Source organism: Canis lupus, chromosome 22, assembly GCF_011100685.1.
Source record: "Canis lupus familiaris isolate Mischka breed German Shepherd chromosome 22, alternate assembly UU_Cfam_GSD_1.0, whole genome shotgun sequence".
In the NCBI taxonomy this organism is placed as follows: Eukaryota; Metazoa; Chordata; class Mammalia; order Carnivora; family Canidae; genus Canis; species Canis lupus.
The window spans coordinates 11,682,356-11,702,408 of NC_049243.1; the positions used below are offsets into that span (position 1 = coordinate 11,682,356).

Consider the following 20,053-nt stretch of genomic DNA (forward strand, 5'->3'; position numbering starts at 1 on the left):
CAGGTCATTAAGCCTAATAATCACAGCTTCACTTTTTATTATTATTATAATATAATTATTAATATGATTCTTAAATAATGTTAAATATTATCATTAATAATTCCAGGTAACAACGCAATAGAATGTGAGTTGTGGTGTAGCCCTTTGCTGATTTGAAACAATTTGGAGAATGCTAAGGATTGTGAAATAGAAAGAACTTGAGTCACTGACCGCATTCATAAGCCACTAGATCCTTCCTAGAATGCCTCCTCCCAGAACTTCTCACATACATAAACACACATACACTTCCAGCATGCCATGCCAAACTGTACTTCCCCTTGGAATTCCATATTTCAAAATTATCTACCTCTACTTTAGTCACAATTTTTTAATGTATTCAAGCAGTATATCAGTAGTTATTGCCAAAGAAACAAACCCTATATTCAATGACTTGAAAGAATGAATCACTTATTCTCACTCATCTGCATATTTGCATGGGATTGGCTAATCCAGCCTGGCTAACCTGATGGCTCTCTTGATCTCACCTACACTTCTTTTGCTTTTGGGGAGTTGGCTGTCTTCAGCCAACTTGTTTCTGTTCTTCCCACAAAGATAGTAGAGGCTGCAAAAGAACAAGACGAATTGTGCAAGCGCATTTCAAATATCTCCTTGTAATAGGTCTATTAACATCCTGTTTGTGTTACAGAAAATCATAAGCTTAATCCATCATCAAAAAAAGTGAGAAAGTTTCATTTCCCAGGGTACTGAAGGGAAGAAAGTGAATATTTCTGAGCAATAATCTAATCCTTCTTTAGCATCTTCACATTAATATAAGAAGTGGTTAAATTTGTAATATGTATGTAATAAAGAGAGCATTAGACCTCCAGGTATTTCCAGTAGGATCTCTGCTCTGGCTTCCATACATCTAGGAGGAAAAATGGGGCCCTAAGCCATTCTGTGATCTTAGCCATAACTCCTTACCACTTGCTTGTACCTGGGTAACAGTCATCTGTTTAACTATCACAATCTGCTTGAGATCCCAAGGATTAACTTCATTTTGCCCTTTGTTGGAAGATTCCCCATAGGCCTTTTGCCTTTCCAAACATCTTGTGAGTAGAGTCACTGATTGCATTTGTTATAGATTTTAGTTACCTTTTCTTTTTTGCAATCATTTTTCAGTGAGGTTCACTTTCCCTCAATCACTGTAGGTTTTAGATTCTTACTAATTATAATTTTACTGAAAACTCTTTCTGCCATTATGCTTGGTGTTTGCAAAAAAAACACATAGATGCTTTTTTAACTAATGTGATCTCTCAGTAACTAGACCTCTATTTCGCTAACAACTTTCATAAATTCAATTCTATGAATCTGACTTTTTTTTTCATTTCCACTCTATCCCAGTTTCCTACCGGGCTCCAAACTGCTATTTTTTATTCCATCTAAACCTTTTCCCTTTTATGCTCCTCATTTCCTTCAGGTATTCATTTGCATCCTTAACTAGCTTCAATTCCTCAGTTCATAATTTAATCTGTGTTTTCAGCATCAATTCCCTCATCATGACTATGCTTCCTTTTATACTTATCCATTGTTAGAGCCAATTCTTTACCTACTCTTGAAGTTTTAACTGCTGCTGAAGAAAATCAAGTCCTGTTTAGTGGCTTTATTTTAATTTCGTGACTATTAACATCAAGTGGGCCCTTAGTGCTGCCAGGGGGACCTCCTACATTTCTCTAGGCATTCATTAGCCTGCTATTTCCCATCTTGTCCTAACCACCTCATAATTCCAACTAGTTTCTGCCCCATTCTCACCACTAGCTGATGATTTCACTTCTGAGAAAGAAGCAATCACAAATGGTATTTTTCTCACCATGCATATGAGCCGTATGTTCTGTGTTCCCATCTATGGTCAGGGATGAAAAGTCTGTAATCTTTCTGAAAAATTACTCCTCCACTTAAGTACTACACTCCACCCCTTTCTAAGATTACAATTCCATCCGTTTCTCCCTGTCTTCACTATCATTTCTCTCCTGGACTCCTTCAATCAATTCCATTAGCATACAATAATGCTATACATCCCCTTCAAAAATACAAAACAAACAAATAAAAATCTTTTGATCCACATATTGCTATAGCTACCGTCTTTTTACATAAACCTTGTAAAAGAGTTACCCACACTCATTGGTTGCAGTTCTTTTCTTTCTTAACCACTTCACTGAAGCTTTTCCCTTTACTGCTCTTCCAAAAATGTAAGTCTTTATCTCTGGTGATCTACACATTACTAAATCCAACAATCATGTCTTTGTCAGTGGTGTGCTGGTTGATATTAACAACGACTCTTAGTGGGAGAAAAATTCTCTAGTTCTGAGTCTGCTGATGCTCATGGTATAAATACTCCAACCAGGCCAATTTCAAGCTTCTAACATGAGGCTGATGAACACAGCATGAAGAAACATACAGGATTGGCTCTCATTTGCTAGTAGAGTAGGTTCCACTACCCAATGGGTTGATCTTAATGAATGTTACCTTACCTGCAATATTTCATGCAAAAAAAAATCACTCAAGACTTTTTGACTCAATACTACACACATTCCTGGAAAACTACTTTCTCCTCCTATTACTCTTATATTGTGGTTTACCTCTATACAGGGTCTTTTGTGGAACATGTTCATACCCTTGACCTCTAGATGTTGGAATTCTCCATTGCTATATATTGCTAACTGTTTTCTTTTTCTTTTCTTTTTAGTTTTTTTTTTAAGATTTATTTTATTTATTCATGAAAGACACAGAGAGAGGCAGAGACACAGGGAAAAGGAAGCTCCTTGTGGGGAGCCTGATGCAGGACTCGATCCCAGGACCTCAGGATCATGACCTGAGCCAAAGGCAGACGCTCAACCACTGAGCCACCCAGGTGCCCCTCTTTTCTTTTTCATTTACAAACTAACTTGAAGATCTTCCTCCAGGCCTTGAAATTAAATAGCCCCAATATATCCAAATATCTTGTCCAGATTTATCTCAAATTATCTGAATTCATATTTTGAATTATGAACTCAATATATTCACTTGGATATTGAGAAATTAAACATGTCTACTATTAAACTCAAGGCATTCTTTTCCCAAACCTGCTCGAACCACAATATTTTCCATTCTTCCAGTTGCTCAGTCCAAATTTCTGAATGGCCTTCTTGACTCCTCTTTTATTCTCACATCTATATGTCAATCTTGAAATCTTTGTTTTCAAGCAATATTCAGAATTAGCTGCATCTCAGCATCTCTATTATAACCACTTTGCTCCACATCGTCATCATGTTTCATACACATTTCAATTTGTCTTCTAGTCTCCCTGCTTCCACCCTTTCCTATATATTCTAAAAACAGAAACAAAAACCAGCATTCTTTTGAATAATATGTCCTATTATACCACTGTTTCGTTCAATCTTTACAATGGTTTTGTAGCTCACTCAATGTTACATCTTTACATTGCCCTAGAAATTTCCATGTGGTCTGACCCTCCCGATCTTGATAAGCCTCATTTGCCATCACTCTCTTTTTTCACTTATGCAGCCTCAGTTAATCCGGTGCTGTGGTGCTCAAAGCATGCTCTCTTTCAAGTACCTGAAATGTTTTTCCCTATATATCCACATGGTTCATGCACTCGCTTCCTTAAGATGCTTGCTCAAGTGTCAAATTCTCAGTGACACATTCCCTGACCACAATTTAAAATTGTCACACATCCATCCCAAGCCACTTGTCATCTTTTAATATAGCAAAAACACAAACATGTACAACATACACACAAACAACATAGATGATAGATGGATGATAGATAGGATGGAGATATATATATATATATAATTTTTAATCTGAGCCTACTGGACTCTAAATCCTATGACATTAGGTACTTTTTATATTATTACTATTATTTTGTCTACTGATGTATCTCAAACATCTAGAAAAGCACCTGGACATAACATAAATAGGAACTATAAGAACTGTATTGAAAACATTTTAAAGAATAATTTAACAATGTTTCATGCACTATGATAAATGCTGTTGCTATGTCATCTTACATACCTCTCACCAATAAAGAAGGTAGGGTGCACTACTGAAATTTAATGTTAGTTCTGCCTTCCAATCCACAAGTGTGTAATAAAAATGTGGTCCTTGATCGTCCATGACTCTTTGTGTTAGCACATTCAGCAGTTCATACAAATGTGTCTTTATGTGTATGTGATTATGACTGTTTTCTTTTACTGTGTATTCTGCAAACATATCAACTAAATATTTTTATATTCTGCAAGCACAACAACTAAATATTTTTTATTCTGGACCTAATAAGCCAAACTATTAGGATTAGATTGTCATATGGTCTAATCAACTTTTATCAAATCAATATGCTTTTCCCCAAAACATCCCTCCATACAGGCAAGAATATTTTGGATTCAGTAACCCCATAGTTTAACATTTTAACACCAAGCATTGATTGGGATTCATAGGCTCATGTATCATAGAGAGGTTGTTATTTGCTTAAACTTACCATCTTCTAATTCAGAATTTCATCCCAATTATCCTTTACAGTAAAAATAAGAAAAAGACTTGCCCCAGTCCACCATACCATGATTTCTTTCCTTTTTTTTTTTTTTTAAATTTTTTTTTAATTTTATTTATTTATGATAGTCACATAGAGAGAGAGAGAGAGGCAGAGACATAGGCAGAGGGAGAAGCAGGCTCCATGCACCGGGAGCCTGACGTGGGATTCGATCCGGGGTCTCCAGGATCGCGCCCTGGGCCAAAGGCAGGCGCCAAACCGCTGCGCCACCCAGGGATCCCCCATGATTTCTTTCTGAGAAGATTACAAATCTGGGGATCATTTTCATTTCCTTTTAATTGGTATTTATCTGTGAACTTGATCTCATTTTCATTAGCTTCTCTGAATGTATGTTGAGGAGGAATGTGCTGAGAGGAGATAATGTTCACGTTTATAAATCCCTACAGCTATATGGATATGGAAGACCTTATGATCTACCATTGCATAAAAGCTCTGGTTCCTTGAATGTAAGGTTAAACAAAGTTTAATGGGAAATATAGACTATTGTTGTTTTCATGGCTCAAAAGTTATGGTTTTTAATTATAATCATTTATGCTATGGAGAAAAATATGGTTTAATAAAAAAAAAAGGTTTTTGTTTTGTTTTGTTGTTTAATCATCAGGTTGTCCAGGAACCTATATTACCTCCTGAGAGCAAAATAGGTCCTTAGAGAAATGAATTGACTCTTTCAGTCTACTAAGATACAGCTTTGTAACACTGTTGAGCATTCTATTAGCAGGCCAGAGGAGGAAACTGATATATAAATACAGAGAAAGGAAATTAATATGGAAGAGAATATAGAGACAGAAGGAGGAAGTCTGAATGTAATTAGGGAAAATGTAAATGAGATATAGGACCAAGGGTTGTGATCTCAATAACATATTTCTGTCTAATTCTCTCCTTTTTTGAATCTATGTTTTTTCTACGCATAGCTTTTTTTTTTAAGATTTCATTTATTTATTCATGAGAGACACTGAGAGAGAGAGAGGCAGAGACACAGGCAGAGGGAGAAGCAGGCTCCACACAGGGAGCCTGATGCAGGACTCTATCCCAGGACCCCGGGATCAGCACCAGAGCCAAAGGCAGATGCTCAACCATGGAGCCACCCAGGTGCCCTTTCTACACCTAGCTTTTGACCATAATAGGATGGTACAAAATACATTTCTAAGAAACTGACATCAGTTAAACCCTATTCTGCAAAATCCAAGCTAAAAATAAGGACAATAACATATGGACTTCTATAACAAATGAGCTTGCGTGATTATTGTTTTATATTCTCTCACTGTGAATGAACAAAGAGCAGAGAAACATCCATGGGCAATGGTGTATAAACAGAGGTGATGCAGAGTAGACTAGATCATACAGATGCAGCTGGAAGAAAATGCAATAAATTAAGCATGAGTCCACAGATCATGGTATGCAACAGGGAACAGAGGAATGATTTATTGAAATGTTATGATTTGGCAAATGTTATTAAGCCACAAGTCAACGTTTTGTATAAGATTATCTTGAAAGTTAAGCTGGCTCTCACTTCCTCATGTACTATAAAAGAAATTCATTTTAATTAAATTTGGTTGATTCATTGACTCACTCTACACTCATTCATTCATTCATTCATTATTAATTAATTCAAAGTATATTCATTAAAAAACTACTATAAGCCAGATACTTTGCTAGATATGGGGAGACATGAATGGAAAAGCGGAATAGGTTCCTGCCCTAATGTAAAGACATAAATAAGATGATTTCAGATAGCCATAAAAGTTATGAAGAAATGAATTATGTGCTGAGATAGAGAGAAATGAGAAAGGTATGCCACTTTTTTTTTTAAGATTTTATTTATTTATTTATGAGAGACACACAGAGAGAGAGAGAGAGGCAGAGACAGCCAGAGAGAGGGAGAAACAGGATCCATGCAGGAAGCCTGACATGGGACTCGATCCCAGGTCTCCAGGATCACGACCTGGACTGAAGGCAACGCTAAAACACTGAGCCACCTGGGCTGCCCGAAAGTATGCCTCTTTAATTAAGACAGTCTGGAAAGCCATAAGTGCTGGACTTTTTTAACATCAGCTTGCTTATCCAGGACCTTTAATAAATGGTAATTGTGAATGTGCCAGAAAAACAAAAACAAAAGATAAACATGAGGAAAACGATTTAGGTCAATATTAATCTAAGTGTAACAATTTTTATGACACAGCACTTGCAGTTGGATAGAGAGTATTGGCCACCTGTACTCGAACTACTTGTGACAACTATGCAAAATTATTTAGAACCATAACTCAGAGACGTAAAATTACCTTGAATATGTTTCTTAACAGGTCTTTGTAGAGCCTAAGCTCCTCAGTTTTTAAATTGTATCATGTGTGTTAATTTCACTTGGAGCCCTCATTATAAAAGAAAATGTTGGTAATTTTATTGTTGCTTGGATTCTAACATGATCATAATACCATGTTTTTAAATCCTAGAAATCTCTCAAAGAGGAATTTTATAAGACGTATAATTTCTACAGTGTGAAGACATAAAAAGGTGACATTGGAAAATTATGCCAAAGAAGGGAAAAAAGAGGGAGGCATCTTCAGATTCACATGTTTAGGTTACAAAGGAAAATCAATTATGTAGAAGGGGAGAATTTTGAACCAAGTGTTGGTATAATTTGTAATGCTATGCAGGCCTTAGACTTAAAAAAGAAATAGTCAACCTATCATTGTTTCTAAGTCTTCTCAGCTTACTTTATTATTGTTGTTGTTATAAATGACTACCTTAACCTCCCCTTTCTTTTAATATCTAGGTTAAGAATCATTGCCCATATGTGTTCTTTAAAGTCATCCCACTTTTGTCTTGCTGTCCTTTTCATAGCTGTATTTCCCATTTGAATTCACATAAGTGTTATCTATTTGCTCTCTGATTTCTAAACTTACTCTTTGGATGACTTACTATATTTCTATAATAAAGCCCTGACTGTTTACTGTTGTTTGTGCCAAAAATTCTGTTAATGATGCTGATGGTGCTGATGACGTGTGTGTTAAACCTTTACCAAGAGAAGAAACAGGATGGATAGTACTTAGTGATTTAAGGTGTCTACTATTCAGATAAGTGATGAATTCCTGGCACTCATTTATTAGGATTTATTTGTTAGGACGAGTGAGCCCTTTATTGTCTTTCATAGAAGTTGAAAGAATGAGAGGAGGAACTGCTTATGGAAAGTTTGACTTGCTACAGATGGTTATTGGCTGAATTGGACAAGTTTTGGAGAAGAAGATACAGATAGAGATACAGGAATATGTTTTTCCTTCTTACAATGCTTTTACACATTTTTAAATTTAAAAAAAGATTGATTTGGAACATTTGGGTGCATTTTGAATAATGGCTATTGCTATGGATAGGGCAACAGATGGTCAGAATAGGATGAGGCATCTATGTGCCAGGGGAGGTGGTTTGTGGTAAGATCAATTTCTAGCTAAAAAGAAAGAAATGAATAAAAATGCACTTAAACTTGGAGATGAGTGGATTCTCCTGAATCTAATAGCCTATCTGCAATCTAATAGGCCAAATCCTAAATATTCGTTTTAAAAGTGAGAGATTCCCAAATAAAACGTTTTACGTAATGGAGATCTGGATACTTCTTTGGATTTTTCAAAACTACCCAGATACTTCAACAAATCTATATAGGTTGCTAGGTAATTTCACGTGTATTTTTCTTTTTATCTCTTCTTTCCTCATCTCTTCTTCCTGAGCGTAGTAATTCAGAACCAAAATGAATTAAATAAATCTCCTGGTATTGTCCAAGTTTTGACAGAGACACTGGCTTCTCTAGAGTTGGTTTTTGTTTTCTGTAGAAGGAGGAACATTTCTGCAAGGAAGATACTGAGGTTATTTTCATAGAAGGAATACAATTTAAATCAATATTGATAGTCTGTGTAGTGGCACTGGGTGCTTTAAATTCTACTTTCTGTACCCTGTCTTTGCAAGTCTACTTTTACTTTTAAGAAATGATTAGATCTAAGGCAGTCCTGTATCCATTTGGAGATAGATCTATATGTATCCTGAGGGCTGAACTGCGGTCTATAGAAATCATACCTTCAACCCAAGGTATGATGCCTTTTGTGACAGGTTCTTTGAAGTCTTTCTTCAATCTTTCTTTAAAGAGAAAAAAAATAGTTCAAACACACTTTTTTTTTTTTTTAAATTCAGAGTTAGGTTTAAAAGTTTACCTGATCATAAGATGGGGGGAAGGAGGAAAAATTATTTTTTCTTAATGACATTGGTTTCTCTTTGAAGTCCAGCTTCTAGACAAGTCACATCAATATCAAAGAATCCATAAGCAGATTCAGAAAAGCTCAGATTGGAAATATCAGGATAAGTCAGTTTTCTGTCTCTGAGCTTATAAAACTTTACAAAATCCTGAAGGTTTTTGGTATTTTAATTAACAATAGATGAATAATATTTTTATATTAACATCATTAAATAAATATTTTATAGATGAAAATACTTGGCTGAAAAACACAGATTACCACATAAATTAAAGCTTTTGATCCTTGGCTTCTCCTCTTCCTTTAGTAAAGCCTGCTGAAGTGAGTCAAACTCTTCTCCTTTTAAGAAACACGGAATCTAGATGCAGAAAACAGATTTAGGATTCTAATGCCAAATTGTTCTATCATATCTTACTACTAATCAGTTTATCTATATTTGAAAAATCCAAAACAAAAGTTCAACTTATTAAAATTCTAAAACCCCTTATTTAAGGTTTGTAGCAATTTTTTAGAAGGTATTATTACTAAGCCCATTAGGTAAGGGAAAACCTATGTGCATCATTGATTACAAAGAAAATGTCAAAGTCTTAGAGTTATTAACTGGAATTTGAACCAAAGATAGTTTAACTCCAATGCACATGCTATTTCCAGAATACAATGACTTTCTCAAGCATATTTAGTTTTCTTACCATGTGTAGTCTTCCAGTTTCCCCAACCTATCTTACTGACATTTTCTCCATGTTGATGTGATATAGCAAAAAACTTTAAAGTTGGATTAAAAATTAAAAGTTAGAGTATTGGCACGAAGTATTTCGAGAATGGTGAAATAAAGATGTGTGAATGTCTGTACCTCAATAAAAGCAATGACAACAGTGGTGAAACAGTCAAAATTAACATTTCCAAAACTCACTTATTTAACCAAAAGCTTGCAACAATTCTTGGACAATCAATCCAAGATAAATAGCTAAAGCAGGGTAAGAATTTAAGTGCTCTGGCATTAATGCTCTCCCTATTGCCATCTCCCCTGTTCCCAACAGGCTCTGTGGCAGCCTTATAACACCTGCAGCCTAGAAAACACAATAACTGTTAAAACCAGCAGACAGAATGTTTTTGGAGTTCCCCCAAAAGCCTAATCCCCTGAAATATCTCACTATTTAATCTGTCTGGCAGTTCCCTGGAAAAGCCCCCATTCACAGGGTTTTGCTTGGAGATGACTCAGAGGTCAGTAAATGAAGAAAACCCTTATCCCCAGGGCATATATGAGTGGAAATTGCCTAACATTGCAGTGTGTATATGATGCAGCACTACTAGAAGGGACAAACTGTTAACCATTCTATAGTCAAAATCGTAAAAGGAAAACCTTGAAAATGAAATGTCCATAGAAGGCTTTGAAAGATATATAAGGCCATACACATATGCAGAGCTGTGCATATTCTCAGGAAAGACTGGAGAACGCCAGAACTGCTTACCACTGACTGATTTTAAGGATGCGTGCAAGCAGAAAGTCACAACTAAGACAGAGATGTAAACTGCCTGCCTGAGCCTTGAACACATGGGGCCCTTCATCAAACAGTGGGAGATTTACTAGGTCCAGGAACCTAAAGGAAGATCTGCCCAATCATTAGTGGACAAGTAGGCTAACTGGACAGGGACTTCAGAGGCCACTCTCAAACAAGAATAAACTTTATAGAATTAGTCTAGGAAAGACAATAAACAAAATAAAACAACATATGGGAAAAAACAGCTAACCTCAGCTAGGGTAAAATGTGATTCTCAGAATTGCCAGATTTTTATTGTTTAAAATGTCCAGTTTTTACAGAAAAATATTTATGAAAACTTAAAAGAAATATCAAAGTATGTTCCATACACAGGGAAAAAAAAGTGCAGTCATTAGAAACTGACACTGAGGAAACTCAGATGTTGGGCTTGCTAGACAAATACTTTAAACAGCTGCTATAAATGTGTTCAAAGAATTAAAGGAAACCTTACCTAAATAATTAAATTAAGTAGAAAACTATGTCATGCCAAATAGAGAATATCTATAGATAGATAAAAGTCATATGAAAAATAGATATTCTGGAGTTGAAAAGTAGACTTGAACAGACAGAAAAAAGAATACTTGAAGATAGTTAATTTATGTTATTCAGTCTCAGAAACTGCATAATAAAAGCATAAGAATCTGCATAAGAGAAACATAAGAGAAAAAGGGGAAACATGAACATTTCTCAAAAAAAGCGAATTATGATTAAATGTATGTACATCATCAAGAGAGTTTCAGAAGGAAAAGGGAGAGAGGAAAGAGTGGAGACAATGTTTAAAGAAAGAGTGGCCTAAACTTCCTAAATTTAATGGAAAGCATTAATCTACACATCCAGGAAGCTCAACAAACTCCAAATAGAAGAACTCAAAGAGATCCATAACTAGCCACATCATAAACTCTCAATAGCCAAAAACAATGAGAGAATCTTAAAAGTAGCAAGTGATAAATAACTTATCAAAAGGGATCTCCAGCAAGAATATAAGCTGACTTATCATCAGAAAGCACAGATGCCAAAGGCGGTGAGATACCATATTCAAAGTGCTGAAATAAAAGGACTATCAAGCAAAACTTTTGTATAGAGCAAAACTATCTTTCAAAGAGGATGGCTAATTAAGACAATTACAAATAAACTTAAAAAAAAAAAAGCAAGAGAATGAATGTAAAAAAGACTAACAATGCAATCAGTAATGAAAAGAAAGCATGAACTGCTGCGCTAGTATCAGGCAAAATAGACTTTAATATAAAAATTGTTACTAGAACTAAAGAAGGGCGGTTTATAATCATGAAAAGATCAATCTATCCTGAAAATGTAATAATGATAAGCACATATTCACCTTTCAGTACAAACCCTAAATTCATGAATCAAAACCTGACAATTGAAAAGAAAAATAGACAATTCAACAATAATTGTTGAATTCAATGCACTTCTCCCAATAATGCATAACATAACTAGACAAAAAGCTAAGGAAAGAGAAGACTTGAACAGCACTATCAACTAACTTGACAAAACAGGTGTGTAGAACACATCAGCCAACACCCGAATACACATTCATCTCAAGAGTACATGAAACATTCTCCAGAATAAACCATGTTAGGCAATACAAAATGCCTAAAGAATTATACAAAGATCAAAATTATACAAAATATGTTTTCTGACAAAAACATAATTAAATAGGAAATATATAAGAGAAAGAAATTCAGGAAACTTATAAATATGTAGATATTAAACAATACACTCCTCAACCAATTAGTTTTGCAGGAGCTAGTGGGAATAGGGAACGACTGCTAAGGGGCATGGAATTTCTTTTTTAGCAGATGAAAATATTCTAAAATTAGGTAATGATGATTGTACAACCATGAATATTCTAAAATATTCTATTCTATCAATATCTGAATATTCTAAAAACCATGAATTATATAAATCAAAAGCTTATGTTTATAGTTAAACTATATCTCAGTAAGCTAGATAGATCATAGAGAGCTAGAGAAAAAAATAGGTAGATGATAGATAGATAGATAGATAGATAGATAGATGATAGACTGACATTTGTGAACTATGGAATTCTGAAACTCAACCTGTCTGAAATTCTTAGCTGTAAAGTGGAAACATGAATGCCTTCTATTAACTCAGAGACTTAAGTGTCATGATAGTTAAAAATCTATGCAAATATGCTTTGCAAATTGTGGCACCTTCTTACAAAAAATTTAAGCTATTATTATGTTTGACCAACCTACCATATAAATACTCTTGTATTCTCATTTGCATGCTTAAATTTCTTGTGGAATGAATTTGTTCATGTATCATTTATTTATCTTAGAAAAGCATAAACAAATTTCTTTGGACTTTCATGAAACTGAAAGTCATATATATGTGAAGCCTTTTTGAGTCGATATCTTGATTAAAAGATATTTATTGAGTTTCTGTCTCAGACAATATGTAAGAACTGTACTCCTTGGTGGTTATAAGTGAGTTCAAATACAAAATATTAGACATACATATATATCTTTATACATATGTTTATACATACCTATAAATACAGATAATAGATAAATGAGAAGCACAAAATTAGTACCAAGCCACTCAAAAAACTTATGTGAAAACTCTTATGAATATTTAAGAGGTTGTTTTGTGGGGGGGGGGGGGATTACAGGCAGAGACACTTTATGACTTATTAAACTTTCTAATTTTCCATCCATTTGATTGACCTAACAATAAAAAGCTAAAACAAGTAAGTACTGATAATTATATTGAACATTGGAAAATCATAAACTCTATTGGTAAGTATATGGTTTTGTACAACTACTTTGAAAAAAATTTTTGCTTTATCTATTAAATTGTTTATCTATGCCCTATGATGTTGCAAGTCTCAAGAAATAGGATATACATTCTTTATATATCCTAGAGAAACTCTTCATAGCAAAATAAAATTACTTGTACAAAAGTTTTTATAGTGATATTATGTATAAGAACAAAATATTAATAAACCACCTACATGAGTTTCAAGGATTGGACTCAAATTGGTGGTGTGGGAAATAGGCATATTTGAGCACTCATAAGTCTCAGAATTTAAAAGGGGAAATTTGGAGGGATGGTGGTAGTGCAATAACAGGGTATATAAAGGTGCTGTAACAGGTATATATAACAGGGTATTTAACAGGGAATATAAGGTGTCTATAATGGGGATATATAAGATATATAACAGGGCAGCACCTTGGTGAGAGTTTTCAAAATATAATGTCTCCCAAGGCACAGCTGGATGTATGTGACTGATAGTAGTTATTCCTTCTGTCTTCAGACTCTGCTGTGTTGACAACCTTTAAGTCTCAAACTCTTATAAAGAAGTAGCGGACGCTTGAATGGTGATGGGCAAGTAGAATGTTGAATGTATGGAATTAGATTTCAGGATCAATCTCAACCAACGTTTGTGGATCTGCAATTGCTTTAGTCCTTAGTCCTGACAGTGCCCAAACCTCTATTTTTGTACTCCTCAACTTTCTTCCGTGGTTTCAGAGGGTCCCAATTACTTACTGCCTTTTTTTTTTTTTTTTATGTCAAAGTTAATTCAGTTAGAACTGTTGAATTAGGCCTTATTTCAGTCAGGTTCATTTATTTCTAAATTCTACTCATCAGAAATATGGGCTCTTTTTTTATTCATTCAACTAATTTACTGTGATCCCAAAAGTATGATATTATCCTTAAAAATATAGGTTGAAATAATATAAATTTCTCCAATGCAGTGACTTGAAACTATTCTTCTTGATTTGGCTTGATCTTGACAATCATCTTTCAAAAGACATAGGGATCCCTGGGTGGCGCAGCGGTTTAGCGCCTGTCTTTGGCCCAGGGCGCGATCCTGGAGACCCGGGATCGAATCCCACGTCGGGCTCCTGGTGCATGGAGCCTGCTTGTGTCTCTGCCTCTCTCTCTCTCTCTCTCTCTCTCTCTCTCTCTCTTTCTCTCTGTGACTATCATAAAATAAATAAAAATTAAAAAAAAAAAAAGACATGTATCCCATAAAGGCCTGTGGACTTCTCAGGTGTGCTATTTATGATAATTATTCTGTAACTCTTTGTTAATTGTTTATCTGAATTATATTTAATACAGAGGCTCTGAATAATGTTCATGCTTTTGAGAAATACATAATTTACAGCATCTGAATGCAGGTCAGGATATGCCTTTGCAAATTCTTCACATTATTTCATAAAGATTAGTTTTTTAAAATGTGAAAATAAAAGTGATTGGACTATTTTTTTTACCAAAGAATATATAGAGATATATATTACATATATGTATAATTTATTTCCCTTAAATCAAATAAAGAGCTACTGAAGAACAGGCTTTGGATTTTTGTTTTGTCTGACTTCTTGAAGTCTTTTCTGTGAGTTTATTTCAAAATAATGCAATCTTCAACCTCATTTGTTGTTCCCACCTTGTCTCATAATATACCTAACTATATGAGTCGACTTTTCCCATAGCATGTCTGTATAAATGTGACATTCCTTAATCTCTTTGTCCCACAGTGAATTTTGGAGATTAAAGAAATAAATGGGATGCAGTTTAGAGATTATTTTATTGTGATTGTATGCACACCCTAGTACACTCTATGAAAGCAGAAGAGTGTATTTTTAAGCATTCTTTGAACTACCTGTCAAAGTTAATTTGTGTCAATTATACTGCTGTTGATATACACTTTCAAGGTGGAGAATCATACAGCATATTTTAGTTTTTCAGGACTTACTTTTTTTCAAGGAAAAGTATTTTTCTAGCTTATTTGTTTTTTAACTACTGAAAGTTGTCATACCTTGATCCACACACCATGTGAATATAAATGCAGATTTTAACGTATAATTACTTCCCAGTACCTTGTCTTTGTAGCCTCTTTGTGTCCTCAGGATATAGTGCTCAAAAGGTTGTTTTTTTTTCCTCAGCATAGCATCCCCAATTCTGAAAAGAGGCAGAATTTCTGAGAAGGAAGAGATATCACTCTCTACGAAAAACACTTGATAAGAACTCCTCGCATTCGAGGTTGGGAAAAGAAAAAGCATTATTTTTGGTCTGAAATATCACCCATTCACAACGTGTCAAAAGAGACCACTGCTGTCTGCATTAGTCAATTTTTTGGAGCCATCTGCCCTCACTGTGGGATATAGTATAGCCAGAATGAGCACTGCAGGTACCTGAGAAAATGCCAGAAGTGGTCTCAGTCAAGATAATTCATTGGCTAGTAGAGAGAGAATTCCCTGGCTTTAAGGAGATAGAGATTGAAAACTAAGAAAAAGTTGCCCTTTAAAAGAGTGTAGTGTATCCCAGAGTTCCTGTACTTGTCTTTTGGCTCATAAGATTTGCAATTCTCTCTCTTCAAAGTGTCAATAAGGCCGTGGAAAGAATAAAACATACTATTTGGTGGAAAGAGCTAACTATCCTGCTGCAAATGAACACCCTATGTATCTCTGACTAAATTGACTACATAATAAAAGCAAAGCAAATGGTGAGGAAAAGCACATTATATCTCTTTCAGGCTTGTTGCCTGATTTTACTAACTACAATATGTTTCCTTTTAATCTTTTAGTATATGTATTTATTTTTAGAATACTCAAAGAAACATTTATGTCAACCAATTAAAAATATTATTAGCAGGGAAACCTCTATATATTGGTTTCTTGACAAGTAGATAGCCCCAACTACGTCCTACATTTTAGTTACAAAACACTCCTGAAAAGAAATGTATGTTAATATGTTTACGCAGTTGTCCCCCATAATTAATTATTCCAGGTTATTTAATAGCTTGGAGGGATATCTTGTTTCATTAATTTACATTAAATTAGTTTAACAAGTATATCATGTCAATCTGAGCCATATGCTTTATTACTATCTTGGTATTAGAGAAGTAGATAAACTATTTCTGAGCTCAGTGAAATATAGTACATTATATTAGGTATTAGAGGTATTAGATATCTGTTTGTTAAGTGATTTACTCCCTTCCTGATGCTTTTAGAGGTAAGAATTTTATTGCTTTGTTTTTGTTTTTGTTATTATTTACTTTGTCTCTGTAGTGCTTTGGGAACTAAAAGGAATGCATATAGAAAACATAAAACATTATTCTCTAGATCTTACCACTTTATTACTGCATTGAATGGTCTAAAATAATATACTAAAATATTATAGAAGTTTGAAGTTTGTAAAAAATAAATATAAATTAATATTTAATATTATATACTTGTACTATGGGTTATCATTTCTATATAAGAAAAGGGAGATCATTCCTAGCAAAGAAAATATAAGATGATTTTCTTGGTAAATGGGCAACTGCTCTGAACTTTCACTCTAACAAAATAGTGTACATTTAATGTTAAATATGTAGTTTGTCACAGTTTTTCTGTGATAAATTACTCAAGATGTTTTTAGCTACAGGGTTATATAAATCAATAGATATTTGACTTTTTTCAAATCTTTGTATAAATGTATTAAATCTAGATATATAAATATTCTATATTCTACATCATACATTATATAACATAGAGTCTGTGTGGGTGTTATGTATGTATCATCTATTGCTTGAAAACATACTTTGCAAAGGATCCTGATCATTTTATTTTTCTTAGTTGACAGATATTGGCTGGAAAATATGTCACGTAGAAAGGGGATTTCAATGTGCTTCACTACTGAAAATATTTTGCTGGATTTTGAACCAAGAATAAGCTAAGTCTGAATGATCTATTCAATTGTATCAAGCCCATCAATTTCAGAAAACTTGCTCTATTTCTATTGTTGGCAATTGCCAACACTAAACTCCTAAACTCACAAACTCACAAAAATTAAAGAGATAACCTTTCTCACACAATTCCTTTAATTAATATAACTGTAAAGATATTGGCCCCAAGGAATAAATGTTATTTCCTTACATACACTCTACCTGGGCCTAACAGAGGGTATGGTATCTCAATTTTGGTAATTAGGAAGTAATACCCACAATGTTGACATCATTCTTTCTTCTTTTTTCTTTTATCAAGTTTGATATGGAAAAAACATTTTTATCAAAACAATGGCAAAGGTAATAGTTGGTTACAAGTGCCTAATGGGTTGAATAATGTTTTTCTAAATTCATGTCCTACTTAGAATCTCCAGTGTAACCTTATTTGGAAATAGGGTCTATGCAGATATAATGAAGATAAGGTTTCATGAGGGCCCAAAATCCAATGTCAGTGCTCTTATAAGAGAGAGAAAAGGACACACAGAAACAAAGAAGACTATGTGGAGGCGAAGATTATACAGTGATGAAGCTACAAACCAATGTACACCAAAGATTACTGAGGGGTCACCCAATGCAAGGGAGAGGCAAGGAAGTATTATCCCAGGAAGAATTTTTCCCCAGGGACTTTATAGGAACACAACCCTGACAATACCTGGATTTCAGACCTCTAGCCTCCAGAACTGTGAGAAAATAAATTTCTGTTGCCGTAAGCTACCAAATTGCAGTAATTTGGTATAACGGCTGGAGGAAACTAAGAGTGACCTATTTGGCATTGTGGGGGTTTTGATGTCCCATTATCTGAATCTAATCATCTTTTATGGTTGAACTATATAGTTTTATCTACTGCTCCACCTGTGTGCCCAGTCCTATTTCCATTAGTCTCTATAAGAACAGGGTTCCAGCAACCTCCTTGCTTTTACTGAGCTTTCCTATCTACAGGACCCATCTCCTTAACTATAATACATCCTAAGAAAAAAATGGAAAATACTAAACCCATCTTTTGATTTCACATTGCTTTCCAGCTAATATTTCTTCTTTCTGCTCCTTTTATATAAAATTGCATCTATATCCATTGTCTGTAGTTTTCTTCTTCCCATTTTCCCTTGAGTGACTTTAATAGTTAAAATAGGTAAGCTTGTCCACAACATTCTAGTAAAAAGATCCTTTGTCAGGGTAATTACCACATTGTCAAGCCCCCTGGTGAATTCTCAGTACTTCTCTTTTGCTCTCTCAACACCATTTAGTACATTTGAATGCCACTTTGAAAACATTCTTCACTTTGTTTTGAGGAATCACACTCTCCATGTTCTTTTTATTTGGCTATCTTCTCACTAGCCAGAAATCTCATCTCTTGACCCCTAAATGGTCAAACTTCAGTCCCTATATCTTTTTTTTTTTTTTTTCATGGTAATTCCATTCAGTGTCAAGACCTCTAAATATCTTCCATATGGGGGTGCCTGGGTGGCTTAGGTTGGTTTCACCTCAGATAGTGATCTCATGGTGGTGGGACGGAGCCCTTCACTGGGCTCTGTGCTCATCAGGGAGTCTGCTTGAAGATCCTCTCTCTCTGTCCCTCCCCCCATTCTTGTGAATGCACTTTCTCTTTCTCTAAAATAAATAAATAAATCTTAAATAAATAAATATCCTCTATATGCTAATATTTCTGAAATTTAAATAGCTAGCATAAATGGAACTAACTATAAATGAATAACCAAATAAGTGAGTAACAAATGAATTTTGGGGGTATAACCTAATTAAAACATTATAAGTTATATTGAAACTATAAATTCAGGTTTCTAGCTAAGTTTGTAATGACATGCCTGACCATAATTTGTTAAATTCTTTCACTTACTTATGGAGATTGATGTGATGAAAGGAAATGGAAAAGGGTTCTGGGATTTCATAGTTCTTAGAGATTTTAATTATAACAGACTGCAGAATTCTTGTTTTTCTACTCAGTGAAGGAACTTTATTTTTGTTTTCAGGTTTAATGCAAATAATGCAAATAACTGTTACAAGAATACATTTCCCAATCTTCTAGAATGTACATATGACAAGTGACTATGAAGGCCAGTGAAATATAGCTAACTTCTGTATAAAAGAAAGAATAAATCATTTCTCTTTTCTTCATCATTTCTGCTGCCTTGAATATAGATAAAATGCCTGAAAGATTAGCATCTGTCTTAGCTCAGGAAGAGCCATGAGGATGAAGGTCATGGATAGCTCACCAAAAAGAAATAGAGGGAAGTAGTGACTGTGATAAACTCAAGGAGTCCCCTATGCCAGCCTTGAACTACTTCCTTGCCTGGTATGTCTGTATTACTGTCCTTAAGTCTCTATTACTTTAATCCAAACCTAATATTAACTGGCACTTTACTTATATTTGCAAGTAAAGTGCTTGAGTGTAAAAATACTAAAAATTCAGTTTGGTTAAATAAAGGACTTGAGACATTGGGAGATTATAGGACAAAAAGCTGGGAAGCTTTACCAATCTGTGATAGAACATTCTACAAGTAACTTACTATATACTATTTCTAAGAGCAATGATTGAAGAAATAATGAAATTTGGTGTATGTTTGCACTTCTTTATCAATAAAAATCTATGAGATAGATAAAATCAGATTGAAGCCAGAAGCTCTTCAACAAAGATGGATAAACTAAGTTAAGCCTATTTATAGCATGCAAAGTAAGTTAACTGAATATTCTATAATTGGGAATTCTGAAGGCTGAAAAAGTTATCAGTTCCTTAAATTAAAAGTGTTATAATGGATGGAGGTAAAATCACAGCCTTTGAAGATGTGAATGACATCCAATCATATAAAGGTCTGAGAAAGAAAATGGTAGCTGTGTTGGCTTTGCATTCAAACTATTATTTTAAAGGTCTCAACACAGCTACACCTTTTTTGAGAACTAGATTGAAGCAGAATATACAGACAACTAATAC

At 34.4% G+C, this 20,053-nt stretch overlaps 1 long non-coding RNA gene across 11 annotated transcripts in view; it reads left to right on the forward strand.

Annotated features, from left to right (window-relative positions):
- Positions 1–17,180, forward strand: part of LOC102154168 — a 56,238-nt gene extending 39,058 nt beyond the window's left edge. For 8 of the 11 annotated variants that reach the window (XR_005375998.1, XR_005376002.1, XR_005375999.1 and 5 more), the window contains 2 exons: positions 15,723–15,846; positions 16,961–17,180. This is a non-coding gene — a long non-coding RNA (uncharacterized LOC102154168). Of the gene's footprint in view, positions 1–7,032; positions 7,094–15,286; positions 15,654–15,722; positions 15,847–16,960 lie in introns of those variants that run through there. The other 3 variants (XR_005376000.1, XR_005376003.1, XR_005376006.1) reach the window with 3 other exon arrangements.
- The last annotated feature ends 2,873 nt before the right edge of the window (positions 17,181–20,053 follow it).